The sequence below is a fragment of the Sus scrofa genome, chromosome 7, assembly GCF_054392235.1.
Source record: "Sus scrofa isolate SSC_HxYL_T2T_F1_AM1 chromosome 7, Sscrofa_HxYL_maternal_Yorkshire_Landrace_v2.0, whole genome shotgun sequence".
NCBI classification, from domain to species: Eukaryota; Metazoa; Chordata; class Mammalia; order Artiodactyla; family Suidae; genus Sus; species Sus scrofa.
Genome location: NC_139389.1, coordinates 60,727,808 through 60,747,398, shown reverse-complemented (window position 1 = coordinate 60,747,398; position 19,591 = coordinate 60,727,808). Strand labels below are relative to the sequence as shown.

Genomic DNA, 19,591 nt, shown 5'->3' with positions numbered 1-19,591 from the left:
GACACTGTTTACAAAACAACATCATACACCATTTAGGAAACATAAATAAGTAGTAAAAGAATAAATACGTCATAAAAAAAAGAGTATCAGGGAGTTCTGCGCAGCAGAAACGAATCCGACTAGGAACCATTAGGTTGTAGGTTCGATCCCTGGCCTTGCTCAGTGGGTTAAGGATCTGGCGTTGCTGTGAGCTGTGGTGTAGGTTGCAGGTGTGGCTCAGATCTGGTGTTGCTGTGGCTCTGGCGTAAGACGGCGGCAACAGCTCCAACTAGACCCCTAGCCTGGGAACCTCCATATGCAACGAGTGCAGCCCTAAAAAGACAAAAAGACAAAAAAAAAAAAAAAAAGAGAATATCAGTTCCCAAATGCCCAGATGCCCAACATAATATTTAATCTTTCTCAGAGCTTCCATACCTGGAAATAAGCCAGCAGTTGAAGGTTTCTGCGTGTTATCTTTTCACAATAGCCCTTTTTTTTCTTTATTGAAAAAGTAAAACTATACCTCTCACTCATCCTGAATATTCCATTGCACTGTAAGATTTCATTGCTTTGGAATTATAAAACCTCCAGTGGGCTAAATGAAAGGACAATCTGAAGTACTGGTATCAATGTTGAGAGAGCGAATGACATTAATGAATAGGTAAGAAAATTTATTGTAAGCTGAGTGGTTTCCAATTCTTTGCTTTCAACAAAAATTGAAGGAAAATTTAATCAAGCATTAGCTGACACATGATAAAAATGATTTTTCATGGTATGTTACTATGTAATTTTTATATACATTTCGGAAAGAGTTTAAAGAATTGAGTGACACTGCTATAACAAAGCAGCCTCCATTTCCATCTACTTAAGTAAGTAAACAATATTGCAAAGTGCTTACATTTACGAAATGAAAAGCAGAAAGACAATTGACACTAATTCCTATTGCACTTGAGAATATGTCATTTTCATCCATGGATGCATGAATTAACTTCTTAAAAAGGAAAAGGAAAAGCCCCAACCACCTTATCAAGAAATGTACTTCCATTTTACTTTTTTTTAAAAGAACTATTTAATCAAAATTTGCAGTATATTATATCATTCTGCTTACAGGTGACTAAAAACTGTATTGATAAATTAATGGAGAAGAAAAAAAGAGGTTATTGAAAAAGTAAAACTATACCTCTCACTCATCCTGAATATTCCATTGCACTGTAAGATTTCATTGTTTTGGAATTATAGAACCTCCAGTGGGCTAAATGAAAGGACTACTATATGACCCAGGCAAGAATGTACAATGGTAAAAAGACAGTCTCTTCAATAAGTGGTGCTGGGAAAACTGGTCAGCTACATGTAAAAGAGGGAAATTAGAACATTTTCTAACACCATACACAAAAATTAACTCAAAAGGGATTAAAGACTTAAATGTACAGCAAGATACTGTGAAACTCCTAGAGGTAAACATAGGCAGAACACTCAGCAATAAACTGCAGCAATATCTGTTTTGATCTGCCTCCTAGAGTAACAAAAATAAATAAAAGGGATCTAATTAAACAAGAGAAGCAGCAAAGGAACCCATTAAAAAACTGAAAATACAACCCATAGAATGGGAAAAAATCTTTGCAAACAAAGCAACTGACAAGGGATTAATCTCCAAAATATACAAACCTCTCATGCAGCTTTTTATCAAAAAACAAACAATACGATCACAACATAGTCAGAAGATCCAAACAGACATTTCTTCAGAGACAGACATTTGGCCAAAAAGCACATAAAAAGTTGCCCAACATCGCTAATTATTAGATAAAAGCAAATCAAAACTACAATGAAGTATCACCTCACTCAAGTCAGAATGGCCATCATCAAAAAGTCTACAATTAATAAACACTGGAGAGGGTGTGGAGAAAAGAGAACCCTTCAACACTGTTGGTGAGAATGTAAATTGATGCAACCACTATGGAAAACAATATGGAGTCTTCTCAAAAAATTAAATATAGGACTACTATAAGACCCAGCAATCCCACTCCTGGCAGACATGTGGAGAAAACCATAATTTGAAAAGGTACAAGCACCCCAATGTTCATAGCAGCGCTATTCACTGTTTTTTTGGTTTTTTTTTGTCTTTTTAGGGCCGCACCCATGGCATATGGAGGTTTCCAGGCTAGAGGTCGAATCAGAGCTGTAGCTGCTGGCCTACACCAGAACCACAGCAACACAGGATCCGAGTCTCACCTGTGACCTACAACACAGCTCACAGATCCTTAACTCACTGAGTGAGGTCAGGGATCGTACCCATGTCATCATGGATGCTAGTTGGGTTTGTTAACCACTGAGCCAAGATGGGAACTCCCATAGCAGTGCTATTTATAATAGCCATGACATGGAAGCAACCTAACAGAGGAATGAATAAAGAAGGTGTGGTACATATACACAATGGAATATTACTTAGCCATAAAAAAGCACAAAATAATTCCATTTGCAGCAACATGGAGGGATCTAGAGATTATCATACTAAGTGAAGTCAGACAGAGGAAGACAAATATCACTGATGTCACTTATATGGAGAATCTAATAAAAATGATACAAAAGAATATATATATATATATATACACACACATACACACACACACACACGTGTGTGTGTATATATATATTTGCTTTTTAGGGCTGCACCTGCAGCACATGGGAGTCCCTAGGCTAGGGGTCAAATCAGAGCTGCAGCTGCCGGCCTACACCACAGCCACAGCAACTCTGGATCCGAGTTGCGTCTGCTACCTACACCACACCTCATGGCAATGCTGGATCCTCAACCCACTGAACGAGGCCAGGGAGTGAACCTGCATCCTCATGGATACTGGTCAGGTTCATTACCTGTGAGCCACGATGGGAACTCCCTATTTATAAAACAGAAACAAACACAGATTTCAAAATCAAACTCATGGTTACCAAAGGGGAAACTGTGAGGCAGGAGGAATAAATTGGGAGGATAGCATTAGCACATACACACTACTAAATATAAAATAGATAACAAGGAACTACTGTATAGCACAGGCGGTCAACTTCTGTAATAACCTACATGGGAATAAAGAATGGATATGTGTGTATGTATAATGCATTCATTTTGCTGTACACATGAAACTAACACAACATTGTAAATAAACTACACTCCAATAAAATTTAAAAAGAGGTTATTATTTTGAAATTTCCAATTGTAAGAAAATAAGAAAGCATTTAAATCTCAGGTCATAGATGTGCATTTTTTGTAGAGAAACAGAGATGATCAATAAAAGACTTTCCAAGCATAGAGAAATAATACATTAGGAAAAAATTCCTCTGAAAAGTGAAATGGAAATACAAGCTCAAGAGGAAAAAGAACAGTGTAAAATTTCTGATGTTTTAGAAGAGTTCTTGCATTTTTAAAGATAGCTGAGGAAGGATAACAAATTGCCAGAGTATTTAAGACTCCACTGAATATATTTAAAAAGGGCTATAAAATAGTTTTATTTGAGTGGGAAATATTTATAATAGGCCACAAAGGATATCTTTTGCAACCATTTACACTTTAAAAAGAATAGCTTTATTAAGATAGTTAACATACTATAGGGTTTACCCTTTTAAAGTCTACAGTTTAGTAGTTCCCATCATGGCTCAGTGGTTGACGAATCCGACTAGGAACCATGAGGTTGCAGGTTCAATCCCTGGCCTTGCTCAGCGGGTTAAGGATCCGGTGTTGCCATGAGCTGTGGTGTAGGTTGCAGATGTGGCTCGGATCTGACGTTGCTGTGGCTGTGGTGTAGGCCAGCGGCTACAGCTCTGATTCGACCCCTAGCATGGGAACCTCCATATGCCGCGGGAGCGGCCCAAGAAATGGCAAAAAGATAAAAAAAAAACAAATAAAGTTTACAATTTAGTATTTTTAGTATATTTAAGAATTGTCCATCCAGCACCACTAATTCCAGAACACTTTCATCACCCAGTCCTTCAGTGCCCAATAACCACTAATCTACTTTTTGTCTCCATGCATTTGCCTATTCTGGATATTTCACGTAAATGGAATCCTATAATACATGACCTTTGGTGTTCGGATCTTTTCATTGAACATAATGTTTTCAGGGTTCATCCACATTGTACAGTGTATTCTTTTAATACCTGAATAGTATTCCAATATAGGAATATACCATATTTTGTTTATCCATTCATCAATTGATAGATACCTGTGTTGTTTCCACTTTTTGGCTACAATGAATAATGTTGCTATTAATAGTCATGTACAGGGTTTTGTATGGACATAACATTTTCATTTCTCTTGGGCATATTTGGCGGATTGAAATTGCTGGGTAATATGGAAATTCTATGATTAACCTTTTGAGAAACTGCCAAACTCCTCCAAAGTGGCTGTACCATTTTTGCCTTCTTATCATCAGTGTATGTGGGTTCCAGTTTCTCCATGTCCTCATCAGCACTTGTTTAATCTATCTTTTGGAGTGCAGCCATCCTAGAGAACATAAAGTGGTATCTCAACGTGGCTTTGATTGGCATTTCCCAGGCGGCTCATCATTGGCACACACTGGCATTTGTATATCTTCTTTGGAGAAATGGCTATTCCAATCCACTGTCCACTGTGATGGTTAATTTTATGTGTTAACTTGGCTGGGCCACCATGTCCAGACATTTGGTCAAACATTATACTGAATGTTTCTGGGAGGGTGTGTTTTGGATGAGGTTGATATTTATATTGGTGGACTTTGAGTAAATCAGATTGCTCTCTAAAATGTGATGGACTTCTAATCCATCAAAGGCTGACCGCCCCCCCCCACCCCCAATCAAGAGGGAATTCCTTCAGCAGACAAGCTTGACTTAAACTGCAACTTTGGCTCTTCCCTGGGCTCCAGCCTTCTAGACCCCCCTGAGACTCCATATTTGCCAGGTTCAGTTTCTCTGAGGAAGCATGACTAATACACCTATTTTAAACATTTTGTTTTAAATGGCTGTCCTGTAGCATATGGAAGTTCCTGGGCCAGGGATTGAATCTGAGCCACAGTTGTGACTACAGCTATAGCAATGCCAGATCCTTTAACCCACTGCGCAGAGCCAGGGATCGAAACCACCCCTCTGCGATGACCCACTGCAGTCTGGTTCTTAATACACTGTGCCACAGCAGTAACTCCCATCTATTTTATAAATTAGGTTATTTGTCTATTTTGGAGGGATTCCAGATAATTTTTATTTTTTCTTATTTGTATTTTCTAAAGTTTCTCCATAAACATATATGTGTGTGTGTTTATACACACACACACATACGTACTTTTAAAAAATTATTGAAATATAGTTGACAAACAATATTATATGTTTCAGGGGTACTACATAGTGATTCGACATTTGAATACACTACGCTGTGATCACCACTATAAGTCAGTCTAGTAACCATCTGTCCCCATACAAAGTTATTACAATATGACTGACCATATTCCTTATGCTGTATATTAAATCCTTGTGTCTTATTTATGTTAGAACTGGAGGTTTGTATCTCTTAACCCACTTCAGCTATTTCACCCACACCACCCCTGCCCTTCTGCAACTACCTGTTTGTCTTCTTTATCTATGAATCTGTTTTCATTTTGTTTCGTCTTCTTGTTTTAGACTCCATATAAAAGTAAGATCATAGGATGTTTGTCTTTCTGTCTGACTTATTTCACTTAGCATAATACCCCTAGAGCCATCCATGTTGTCATAAATGGCAAGATTTCAAATTTTTATGGCTGAGTAAATACTTCATTCTATATATAAACCTTCCAATCCATGAGCACAGTACATCTCCCATCTGTTTGTATCATCTTCAATTTATTTATTGTTAGTTATTAAGAGTTCTTTGTAAATTCTGGATACAAATTCTTTATTAGCACTTGTATGGGGTTGCATATGGAGTTCCTGGGCCAGGAATCAGATCCGTGCTACAGTTGCAACCTATACCACAGCTGAAGTGATACGGGATTCTTAACCCACTGGGCTGGGCCAGGGATTGAACCTGAGTCCCAGGGCTCCAGAAATGCCACCAATCCTGTTGTGCTACAACAGGAACTCCATCTTGACGGTGTCCTTTGAAACATTAAAGTTTTTAATTTAGATGCAGCCAATTTATTAATTTTTTCTTCTTAGCTCTTGTTTCTGGTATCATATCTGAGAAACCAGTGCCTAATCCAAGGTTATCTAAACTCTTTTTTGCTTTTTTTAATGCCACACCTGCGGCATATGGAAATTCCCAGGCTAGGGGTCGAATTGGAGCTGCAGATGCCAGCCTACGCTCTCTATAGCAACACCAGATCCCAGCCGCATCTGCGACCTGCACCAACAGCTCATGGCAATGCCAGATCCTTAACCCACTGAGCGAGGTCAGGGATCGAAACCGCATCCTTACGTATACTAGTTGGATTCATTTCTGCTACATCTCAACAGGAAATCCCAGTCATTTAAACTTTTGATAAAAAAATTGTTTAGATAACAGAAATATTACAAGGGAGTTTACAAGCAAAAAGCTTTGTTTATGGACCTCTGATTTATAAACAAGAAGATGACTATTTTTCCTTAAAGAAGCAGGTTTTCTTTTTTTTTTTTCATTTAACTGTACAAATCACAAACAGGTACGGTTGATGTCCAAATATTGACCTAAATTTCCATATACCAGAATTGTTGTACCACAATAACAACATATTCCTACATAAAACCAGGAATTGTGTGAGCTGCTTATCTTGTTCCCTAATATCATTTAAAAATAACTTCACTGAATTATAATTATACACTATAAAAATTCACTTGTTTTAAGTGCACAATTCAGTGACTTTTAGTGAATTCCTCTAATTGTGCAACAATCACTACAATCCAGTTCCTAATGCCACCCTGAAAAAAAAACTATAGTAGGAGTTCCTGCTGTGGTACAGTGGGTTAAGGATCTGGCATTGCTCTAGCTGTGGTGTAGGTCTCAGCTGTGGTCCTGGCCTGGGAACGTCCATATGCCACAGATGTGGCCAAAACAGAAAAAAAAATTGTAGTAAACCTAATGCCTTTTTTTAAAAAAGTAATATTGCTAAAATCTTTCAACATAGCACATATGCAATAAGGCCTTGAGGAAAAGAACAAAAGCAAAAACATTTTTAAAGATACAGTTTCGCATTCTCCCCCCTCCAGCCATAACTTTTATGATCCATACAGCTTCCCTTAATTTCCAATTATGGGGTGAAAGCCAGCAGCCAGCCATTTGTCTAAGCACTTGTTGAGCAGTCAGTTTCAGGGAGTGGTTGCCCCTGTGGACTTTGCTCGTCTTTCTGCAAGGAGGGACTTTGTGACCTTCGTTGACAGTCTATCCTTTCAATACCTTCAAGCTTCAAAAGCTAAAGCTATATTTTTTAAAAAGTGCCAATTCATTTTTCTTTCCACTATTACCACTTTTCATTGCCTTTTATTATTTATTTATTTATTTATTTTATTTTCCCACTGTACAGCAAGGGGGTCAGGTTATCCTTACATGTATACATTACAATTACATTTTTTCCCCCACCCTTTGTTCTGTTGCAACATGAGTATCTAGACATAGTTCTCAATGCTATTCAGCAGGATCTCCTTGTAAATCTATTCTAAGTTGTGTCTGATTTAATGAATAATTTTTTACTTTTATTTATTTATTTATGTTTTGCTTTTTAGGACTGCACCTACAGCACATGGAGGTTCCTAGGCTAGGGGTCGAATCAGAGCTATAGCTGCCAGCCTATGCCACAGTCACAGCAACACAGGATATGAGCTGCATCTGTAACCTACAACATGGCTCACAGCCACGCCGGATCCTTAACCCACTAAGCGAGGCCAGGGATCGAACCTGAGTCCTCCTGGATACTAGTCAAATTCTTAACCCGCTTAGCCACAACAGGAACTCTTCATCGCCTTTAAATATATTTTTTTCTGATGGCCTAATTGTGAAAGCCATGGACACTGCCCCGTGCTCTTTTGACTGCTCTGTGTCATCGGATCCTATTCACCCTCCCTTCTCCCTTGGCTCAGCTGTGATCTCCTCCCAGGCCACTGCCTGCTGGAATCTGTGCTGAGTCCCTCTGCTCAGCTGCTCCTCACCCATTGGCCCTCCCCAAGCCTCCATCTCATTCCTCCTCTCACTCTCCACCTGCTCCAAGTGATCTCGGCGCCTCTGTGACAGCTTTCACACCATCCCTGCCCTGAAAATGGCTCCAAACCCTTGTCTCTGGCCCTAACTGCTCCCCAAGCAGGGGCAGAGCTCACGAGCAGCAACTTCTTTCCTGAACACCCCCAGTCACCTCAAACTCAACACCTCCAGATGTTGTTGCCTCTTCTTTCTACTCTAATGCGTGGTGTGACATCCACTCTGCCTCCCAAGCCACGAACCTGTAGTCTACACTAGAAGATGCCTGGAGATCCAGCTGGCTTGGCAGAGGTGTTGAGAACCCACTTTCTTCAGCCTCCCTGCACTTTAGTGCCCAAGTTCATGGGGTCCTGACCTGATGATCTGGGTCCCAGTCCCCTTCCTGGACATTCCTACTATAGGCCTTCAGTTTCATCCTTGTTTCTCTGCCTCTGTCTGTAGAGATCAAGGATCACTCAACTTTTCTTCCCATGCCCTTAGGGAAAAGAACTCGGCCATGCATCCAAGGCTGGTCAGAGAAGACTCTTTGCCCTGTTGGCTCAGACCTCCCTCCTTACTCCAGAGACCGCCAGCCAGGCTCCTCTAGCTGCCTGCCCCCATGCACTCTGAGTTCTGTCCTGTGAGCCACAAGGAAAGGCTAAGGGTGATGATGAGCAGAGAAGAGAATGGAATAGTCCCCAGGAGGCCCCATTTTAGGAAGATTTAACCCAAGAACAGGAGGTTCTGCATCCCAGTAGATCTCGTACAGTCCTTACCTTGGAGGGTTCCCCAGCTACATCCCTTCTTCTGGGGCTCTGCACCAAAGATCACTCCCACAGTTTAATGATGGCCATGACCCTCCTTGGAAGTCCCTCAAACATCCCTCAGTGGCTCTTGCTGATGGCAACACAAAAGCAAAAGAACTGAATAGCCTCTGGCCATGGTGGGGACAACGAGGATGTGGCCACAGAGACTTGCCTGCTGAGCCCCTGGGCATCTTCTCTCTTCTTTCTCTCTCACTCTGCAGTTCCCAGGGTCTGCTGTTTTTCCATTTCCTCTGTGAGCACCACACAGAGAGGCAGACTTCCAACAGGAATTAGGGGACAAAGATGCTGCTATCCTAACCCCATACCACACGTGCAACTGGCTTACGCGGTTTGGATCCCCATGAGGAAATCTGACTCCTGAGACTCCAAGATTGGGGGGAAAATCATGCTTGGGATTCATAAAAGCTTCAGTCTCATTCCCTAGTGCTCTAAAACTCTTCATATGGAAGAGCATGGTAAACGTCACTTCTGTCATGTCTCCTGAGGTTAAGTACGATGACTGCTCAGGACTGATGCACAAAATACTAGCTCCACTGTGTCCTGGACCACCATGGGGTCCATGGACACCTGGGCCACGTCCCAGAGGAGGGAGGGATGAAGGAAGATCACTCCCAGAGGCAGCATCACAAAAAGGCAAAGCTCTGGTGCTTTGCCTCCCCAGTATCCAGGACTTATGAAGATCCTAGAGCCTGGATGTTCTTTGGGGTTACTACCAAGAACACTGCCCACCATTAGACCCTGGCTTGGTGGTCCTGGAATGTCCTCATCGATATAGCCTGTTTTAGGGATGCTTCAAGTGATGTAGGACATATCTCTTCACAATGGGTATGTATCCCAACAAAACGAGGACTGAACTGGACCAAGAAACACCTCTGAGCATGTGTGCAAACACACGCGCGCACACACACACACACACACACAGGATTCCTAAATCTTTCTGGATAGCATGGACATCACCCCTACCTTAGGCCAGATCTCCCCTAAATTGTTGGTCCCCAAGACCAAAGGGGCCATACAACTATAGAAGCACCATGTTGCCTTCTCCCCAATATGGATCCATCCTAGGTTCCCACATCCTTTACTGGTCAACAGAGCAACCAGAACCTACTATCCTAAGCCTACATCTTCTGCTCTCCTGGGTGTCTGATTGTGTAACTAGTCAGAACCACTCTCTTGTAGGAAAGAATGTCTTTTCAATAGATAGTGCTGGGAAAACTGGATAATCATATGCAAAAGAATGAAATCGGACACTTATCTTACACCACTCATCAAAATTAGCTCAAAATGGATTAAAGACTTGAGTGAAAGAACAGAAACCATGAAAGCTCTAGAAGAAAACACAGAAAAAAAGCTCCATATAACACCAAAAGCTTAAGCAACAAAAGCAAAACAAGTGGGACTACAGCAAACTAAAAAGCTTTTGCATGGCAAAAGAAACATTGACTAGAAGGAAAAGGCAACCTATTGAATGGGAGAAAGTATTTGCACACCATCTATATGATAAGGGGTTAATATTCAAAATGTATAAGGAACTCATGCAACCCAATAGCAAAAAAATCTGATTTAAAAGTGGGCACGCAAAGCAATCCTGAGAAACAAAAACCAAGCAGGAGGCATAACTCTCCCAGACTTCAAGAAATACTACAAAGCCACAGTCATCAAAACAGTGTGGTACTGGTATCAAAACAGACAGACAGACCAATGGAACAGAACAGAGAATCTGGAAATAAACCCTGACACCTATGGTCAATTAATCTTTGACAAGGGAGGCAAGAACATAAAATGGGAAAAGGAAAGTCTATTCAGCAAGCATTGCTGGGAAACCTGGACAGCTGCATGCAAAGCAATGAAACTAGAACACACCCTCACACCATGCACAAAAATAAACTCCAAATGGCTGAAAGACTTAAATATACGACAGGACACCATCAAACTCCTAGAAGAAAACATAGGCAAAACACTCTCGGACATCAACATCATGAATATTTTCTCAGGTCAGTCTCCCAAAGCAATAGAAATTAGAGCAAAAATAAACCCGTGGGATCTCATCAAACTGAAAAGCTTTTGCACAGCAAAGGAAACCAAAAAGAAAACAAAAAGACAACTTACAGAATGGGAGAAAATAGTTTCAAATGATGCAACAGACAAGGGCTTAATCTCTAGAATATATAAGCAACTTATACAACTCAACAGCAAAAAAACCAATCAATCAATGGGAAAATGGGCAAAAGACCTGAATAGACATTTCTCCAAAGAAGATATACAGATGGCCAACAAACACATGAAAAAATGCTCAACATCGCTGATTATAAGAGAAATGCAAATCAAAACTACCATGAGATACCACCTCACACCAGTCAGAATGGCCATCATTAATAAATCCACAAATAACAAGTGCTGGAGGGGCTGTGGAGAAAAGGGAACCCTCCTGCACTGCTGGTGGGAATGTAAACTGGTACAGCCACTATGGAGAACAGTTTGCAGATACCTTAGAAATCTATAGAACTTCCATATGACCCTGCAATCCCACTCTTGGGCATCTATCCGGACAAAGCTCTACTTAAAAGAGACACATGCACCCGCATGTTCATTGCAGCCCTATTCACAATAGCCAGGACATGGAAACAAGCCAAATGTCCATCGACAGATGATTGGATTCGGAAGATTTGGTATATATACACAATGGAATACTACTCAGCCATAAAAAAGGATGACATAATGCCATTTGCAGCAACATGGATGGAACTAGAGAATCTCATACTGAGTGAAATGAGCCAGAAAGACAAAGACAAATACCATATGATATCACTTATAACTGGAATCTAATATCCAGCACAAATGAACATCTCCTCAGAAAAGAAAATCATGGACTTGGAGAAGAGACTTGTGGTTGCCTGATGGGAGGGGGAGGGAGTGGGAGGGATCGGGAGCTTGGGCTTATCAGACACAACCTAGAATAGATTTACAAGGAGATCCTGCTGAATAGCATTGAGAACTATGTCTAGATACTCATGTTGCAACAGAAGAAAGGGTGGGGGAAAAAACTGTAACTGCAATGTATACATGTAAGGATAACCTGACCCCCTTGCTGTACAGAGGGAAAATAAAAAAAAAAAATGGTTAAAAGTGGGCACGAGTTCCCATCATGGCTCAGCAGTTAATGAATCTGACTAGCATCCATGAGGACACAGGTTCAATCCCTAGCCTTGCTCAGTGGGTTAAGGATCTGCCATTGCTGTGAACTGTGCTGTAGGTTGCAGACACAGCTCGGATCTGGTGTTGCTGTGGCTATGGCATAGGCCAGAGGCTACAGCTCTGATTTAACCCCTAGCCTGGGCATCTCCATATGCCACAAGTTTGGCCCTAAAAAGCAGAAAAAAAAAAAAAGACAGACCTGAATAGACACTTTTTTTTTCTAAATAAGACATGCAGATGGCCAATTAGTGTATGAAAAGATGCTCAACATCACTAACTTGGGAAATGCAAATCAAATGCACAATGAACTATCATCTCACACCTTTAGCATGGCTATTATAAAAAAGATAAGCGATAACAAACGTTGACAGGGATGTGGGAAAAGGGGAACTCTTGTTCACTGCTGCTAGGAATGTACACTCATGTAGCCACTACAGAAAACATTATGGCGATTCCTCAAAAAATCATAAATAGGAAGTTCCTGATGTGGCTTAGTGGCAACAAGCCTGACTGTTATCCATGAGGATGCGGGGTTGATCCCTGGCCTCATCCATTGGGTTAAAAGATCTGGCATTGGAGAACAGACTTATGGTTGCCAAGGGGGAAAGGGAGGAGGAAGGAATGTGATAGACTGGGAATCTGGGGTTAATAGATGCCAACTATAGCCTTTGGAATTATAAGCACTGAGATCCTGCTGTACAGCACTGGGAACTATATCTAGTCACTTTATGATGGAGCATGATGGAGGATAATGTGAGAAAAAGAATGTATATATGTATGTGTGACTGGGTCATTTTGCTGTACAGTAGAAAACTGAGAGAACACTGTAAACCAGCTATAATGGAAAAAATAAAAATCATAAAAAAAAAAAGATCTGGCACTGCCATGAGCTGTGGTGTAGGTCGCAGATACGGCTTGGATCTGGCGTTGTTGTGGCTATGGTTGTGGTATAGGCCAGAAGCTTTGACTCCCATCTACCCCTAGCCTGGAAACTTCCATATACTGTAGGTGCAGCCCTAAAAAGAAAAAAAAAATTATAAACAGAATTGTCAGATGATCCAACAATCCCACTTCTGGGGTATATACCTAAAGGAAATGAAATCATTATCTTGAAGAGATACGTGCATTCCTATGTTCATTGCAGCATTATTCACAACAGCCAAGACATGTCTCTCAATGGATGGAACAGATAAGGAAACACAGACATAATGGAATACCATTTGGTCATAAAAGAAATAAATCCTGCCATTTCCAACAACATAGATGGACTTTGAGAGCATCATGCTAGGTGAGATGAGTCAGAGAAAGGCAAACGCTGTGTGATCTCCCTTAGGTGTGGAATCTGAAAAAGCTGAACTCATAGAAACAGAGAATAAATTGGTAGTTTCCAGGGACCGGGGATTGAGGGAAATGGGGAGATGATGGCCAAAGGATAACGACTTCTAGTTATGTGATGAGTAAGTTCTGGGGATCTATACATACAGCATGATGATGATAGTTAAGAACCCTATATTATGCCCTTGAGAGTAGCTAAGAGAGTAGCTCTTAAATGTTCTCACTATACGCATAACCCAAAGGTCATTCATTGTGTGAGGTGATGGGGCTGTAAGTAACTTTATTGTGGTAATCATTGCACAATACATATGTGCATCTCATCATCGCATTGTGCACCCTAATCTTACAGGTTTTTTTTTTTTTTCTCTTTTGGTCAATTACATCTCAAGAAAGCTGGTGGGAAAAGAATAACTCCATTGCATAGAAACAATGACTTACACTAACATGTGCTTTGGCGTGGCATCACGGAGGTGGGGGAGGGGTATGGGGTGGAAGGCAATTAGATCTGGAAAAAAAGACGGTCATGATTCCAGGGGCCTCTCTCAGGCCAGCAGCAGCAGCAGCAGCAGCAGCAGGTCTCCTGAGCTTCGGAGTAATTCCCATCTTCACTCCTGGCTGCTGGCTACTGTCTCTGCTCCAGGAGTGTTACAGGCCCCACCTGGTCAGGCCAGAGACTCAGAAGTCCTGATCCAGCTCAGTGTCAGGCAACACGAGTGACCTGGGAAGTCTGCATCTGCACAGAGATCACCTGGGGAAGCCTGAGGTCTTTCTGTGACTCCAGGTGACCCCACCACGTGCCAGGGCTGTGGTGCTGGGCATTGTTCATTGCATTGGCACCGGCTGTTCATGGGCCTGGAGAGGTGGGGGTTCAGGTGGATTCAAGAGAACAGGACTGCCCTGGGTGCCAGAGGCACAATGGACAAGACATGACTTCTGGTGAAGAGGAGACCCCAGGCAAATGAGTTATTGTTATTATTATTATTATTATTATTATTATTACCAGGACCTCAGTTTCTCCCACCTGGACCATGCTAGAAGTCTCCCTCCGGTCACTCATGGAGTGGGAGGGCCAGGGTCAGAAAGTGAAAATTCAAAATGACCACAGCAGTGTGGAAACTCCCATGGCCACTGTGGGATCATTTTGTCCCTTGAAAACAGCTGAAAAGGGCAGAAGGCAGCAGAGCACAGGCCCTGGCTATGAGGTCACCCCACCTAACAGCCAAAGCTCAAGGGGCCTAGGCAGAGATGTGCAATTCTAAGAATGGAGGGCCCCTTGGAAAGCATCTAATTCAGTTTCCTGACTCTAGGATGGCGAAACTGAGTTCTTGTGAAGATAAAGGGGTTATTATGGCCGATATGATTTAACACGGATTGATCCGGGGCTACTCTGTATCCAGCCCTGTGCTGAATGCTGGACAAACCCAGGCAGGTAAAGAGCTGGATCTGGACCCATTTTTCCATGAAGCCACACCAGACCAAGGAGCAGCCCAGCTAAAAAGAAATAACACATTTCCACGTGCTACCAAAAGGGAGAACCCCAGAATTCTGTATTACCAATAAATCATCCTGATAAATTCTTTCAACCAATGGCCGGAATGTGAAACACTAAATTGAACTGTTGAACAAGCAAGAAGACTGGAAAACACGGAGCACAGATAATGATAAGAACAAGTTCTTCCATGCTGGCATCTGCCCTGTGAATACACTGACACAAATCAGTCTGGGAGCTTGGCAGCAAAGGAGGACTTAGCAACACACCGCAGAGGTGACACTCACTTTCCCCCTCAACATCCAAACCCTTAACAAAATATTCAGAATTGGGGGAGAAAGGAACATTAACAGTAAATTGTCATTTTATAAATGATAAAACTGAGGCTTAGAGAAATATAGTAATAAATCATAGTAAAGAATATAAAGATATATAAAGAATATGATGGATAGCTTCTACTCTATGCCATTGATCTGCAGTTAAAAAAATAAAGACTTCTGCTCAAGTCTTATATGGGAAGTATGCTTTAATTAGAAAAGTCTCTGGAGGTTCCCATTGTGGCTCAGCAGTAACAAACCCAACTAGTATCCATGAGGACTCAGGGTCAATCCCTGGCCTTGCTCAGTGGGTCGAGGGTCCGGCGTTGCCGTGAGCTGCTGTGTAGGTCATAGACATGGCTCAGATCCTGCGTGTCTGTGGCTGTGGTGTAGGCCGGCAGCTGCAGCTCTGATTCTACCCCTAGCCTGGGAACTTTCACATGCAGCAGGTGTGACCCTAAAAAGCAAAAAATAAAAAAATAAAAAATACATTTTTTAACTTTTAATGGGTCGTGGGTACCTCTGAGAATCTACTGAAAGCTGTGAATTCTCTTTCCAAAAGTGAGCCCAGAAAGGCACAAACATAATTTTGTACATAATTTTAGGAGCTCACCCATGTAGCCCCTGGCAATTTTGGAGCCAGAGCTAGAAACTTGCTTTAAACTGTTAGCTGTATGGTTTTACAAAATGGTTCAAATCAGCACAGTTCACACCTAAAAACTTTCTATGGGAGGACAGGGTGTGCATAACAAGTGAAAAATGATGTTGATGCTGTTTTTCAGTATTTGAATCAAAGCATAAAATTATGATTTGTCAGCACGCACATGCAGATTGAAATAAAAGGTATTTATCAACCGAATACCATAGTCAAATGACATCAACATTTAGAGTTTCAAACCATTCTAACAAATGGGAACCCGCACCAAAAATACCCTAAAGACGCATTCTACTGGTTGCAAAAATCGCCAGCCTTTCTGTCTGCATCTGAGGCTTTCATACCCTGTACCAACCCCACATTCAGTAAAGCTGAACCCTGGCTGCAAGAAGGCACAGGAAATAGTCACACTGTTTATTGCAATGTACACCTGCAATTTCAGATGATCTCTCTTCCCATCTAAAGGAAAGGCATTGTAGCACTCCATTACTGAGTTTCTAATAGTATTAATTTGCATTAGAAAAATAACAACTCTTCAAAAACTTGCCTGCTAATTTAAGGATCCATACATTTTTCTTTTAACTCGGAGGCTCCGGGTAACTACTAGAAAACTGCATCCACGGTCAGCAGGCTTTCCCTCTGGGTGACCTCTGTACGCCCGGCAGGCTGCCCCTGCCTGTTCTACCCCAGAGTCCTACAAGTGGGGCAGCAAAGGCAGGGGTAACACGAGCTGGCTCTGGCTGCAAATAGCAACAGGCCTGCCTGAGTGGAAGCCCAAATATAGACCTGCCACTGCTTACTGCTCAAGTGTCACCAGGGTAGGTCACATGTAATAAATGTTACTTCATTTACTGTGGGGATTTGAGTGCTGTGGCTCTACCCAGGGACTCAGGTGGCTGGGCATGTGTAGAGGGCAGGGGGCTGTCACTGTGAGGTTGGGAGGGCAGCTGCAGGCCACACAAGAGAATGGACTCTGAGAGGCCAAATGCTGTGCACCTTCCACCTGGCCTGAGGGGCAGGAATTACTCCCCTCTCTGGAGAAAAATCCAGCAGACTGGAGTTCCCCTTGTGGCTCAGCAGAAACTGGTATCCATGGGGACACCGGTTCAATCCCTGACCTCACTCAGTGAGTGGGGGATCCAACCTTGCCATGGGATGTGGTGTGGGTTGCAGATTCAGCTCAGATCTGGCGTTGCTGTGGCTGTGGTGTGGACCGGCGGCTGCAGCTCCACTTCAATCCCTAGCCTGGGAACCTCCATATGCCATGGGTGGGCCCTCAAAAGATTAAAAAAAAAAAAAATTCAGCAGACCCATGACCTTCTGCTCCCTCTTAGGTAACACACTTGAAGGCATAGTCTCCATTTGGTAATACAGTCCAGTCCAGTACATTCACTAAAAAGTCAAATTTAGCTTAGCCAGCATTGAAACCTTCTCCCCTTCCCAGCTTAGGCCTCTGGAGCTGGAAGTCTGCCCTGAAAAACGAGGGATGAGGTGGCGCTCTTCTTCCCACACTTTCTCCCTGAGCTCTGGCTTGTCTGCCACAGGCAGGAGGCGTTAAGGTGATAAGACAACTCCTATGTGTGCTGGTGCCACAGACGATGCTAGCTTCTAGCCCTTTGTGGCAGGCAGATGCTTAGAGCTTTGTTTATCCCTCTAAGCTTGTATACACCTCTGGGGTTTCCCATTATGGAGCCCTTTCCCATGGAGTTTCCACGTCCCTCTATTCTAGGCGGTTCCCTGCACTCCTCCTCCAGGCCCTGGTGAGCCACCTCCAAGATTTCTCAAATGAAGTCTCCTCACCCATGCAGCTCATTCTCTTAGGCTGAATCTAGGTGGCTCCTTGCTGGCTCTGTCTTCCTGCTGGCCCACATCTCGAGCTTGGGAAGCAGACGGCATCCTAGGTCCTAGTAAACTCTGGGATGCAGGTGATGCCAATGCAGCCACTTCCCTTGGCTCTGCCACTGAAGCAGCCAATCCTCTCCTCTCAGGCCACCATGCGCCCACCTGCAGGAAATAGAGCAAGCTCCCTGAAGTGTCCCTTTGAAGATGGCTCCACTGGGCTCACAGATCGGGGATGGGGTTCCAACCCTCCCCACAGTGCAACAACAGATCTCTCCAGAAAAATCACTCCAAAATGAAAGCAAAGTTTATCTCTTACGAGTTATTTTACTTTTCATAACTCCCAAACATCCTCTTTTCTTCACTCTGATCCCTTTTCATTTTCTCCCATTGGCAGAAAACATAAAGTGGGTTCTGGACCATCTCCTAAAAATCTGTATGTGGTGATCTGATCTCAGATTTTTACCTCTACTGCTTTTTGTGTGTGTGTGTGTGGGGGGGGCTCTCCTGTGGCATATGGGAGTTCCCAGGCTAGGGGGTCTAATCAGAGCTGCAGCTGCTGGCCTACACCAAAGCGACAGCAACACCTCATCTGTGACTTTATACCACAGCTCAGAGCAAAGCTGGATCCTTAACCCACTGAGCGAGGCCAGGGATCAAACGTGCATCCTCGTGGATATTAGTTGGGTTTGTTTCTGCTGAGCCACAGCAAGAACTCCTCATCTACTACTTTTTGAAGTTTTAATCAAAATTGCATTTTTAAAATACTTTTACTGCCAGGTAGCTATACAATAAAAATATTGGAAGCAAAATAAAATATTAAAAGCAAAAAATTTGAAAGAAAAAATTATGCAAAGATGTGTGTACAGGAATGTTCGCCAGGGTATTACCTATACTGGCAGAAAACTGAACTTAATCTATTTCTACCAATATAGAATTCATTAAGCAAATCACAATACTGTCAACTTGATATTGACAAATATTAAAAATAATGTAGATGCCTATTATTTTAATGTAGATGATGCCTACAATATATTTGTAAGTAGAAAGAGTATGCAAAACATCATTACAGTATAATCATATATATATTCACAAATGTATACATACACACACAAAATGAAAGCAAGGTTTATCTCTTATGAGTTATTTTCCTTTCATAACTTTTCTATGTCTAGTTTTATAATATTATTCATACCTTTTATTATTTTTAAAAACTCTTTAGTTTTTATTGTAAAATAATATATAGTATTTGGCTTAGAAAAGAGCAAATACTACAAAAGAATCATAAAGGAAATGTAAGCCAGTCAGGCACCCCGGTAAAAATGATTAGGTTTGGTGTGTACTTTTCTGTTTTTTTTTTTTTTTTCCTAAGAATGTATACATTTATGCCCCTCTCACACAAAACAGAAATTACCTTTATAATTAGAAAGTCTGCTAATTTCATTTTGAAAAAGCAAATAATTTAGAACTACTAGAAAGGATTAAACAATATAACACAAATACGGTAAAAAGATATACTGTAAAGAATATACAAAACATATTAAAACAGGCTATTAAAGAATAAGTAAATCATTTTTAGCTAAAACGATAATGTTAAAAAATAGTTTGAGGGAGTTCTGGCCGAGGCACAGTGGGTTAAGAATCCGAGTGTAGCGGCTTGGGTCGCTGTAGAGGCGGGTGATTGGATCCCCAGCCAGGTGCAACAAGTTAAAGGATCCTGAGCAGCTGCCCAGCCCTGGAAACTTCCATATGCCCCGGGTGCAGCCTTTAAAAAAAAAAAAAAAAAAAAAAGTTTGAGGAAAAATAAATCTCTTT

At 41.9% G+C, this 19,591-nt stretch overlaps 1 protein-coding gene across 2 annotated transcripts in view; it reads right to left on the bottom strand.

Annotated features, from left to right (window-relative positions):
- The window catches only part of FSD2 (fibronectin type III and SPRY domain containing 2), a 49,633-nt gene extending 33,013 nt beyond the window's left edge, over positions 1-16,620 (bottom strand). The window contains exon 1 of one of the 2 annotated variants that reach the window (XM_021098895.2): positions 16,485-16,620. The gene's annotated coding sequence lies outside the window, so the exon portion shown is untranslated. The remainder of the gene's footprint in view (positions 1-16,484) is intronic. The other variant, XM_084968518.1, reaches the window with a different exon arrangement.
- Between the last annotated feature and the right edge of the window lie 2,971 nt (positions 16,621-19,591).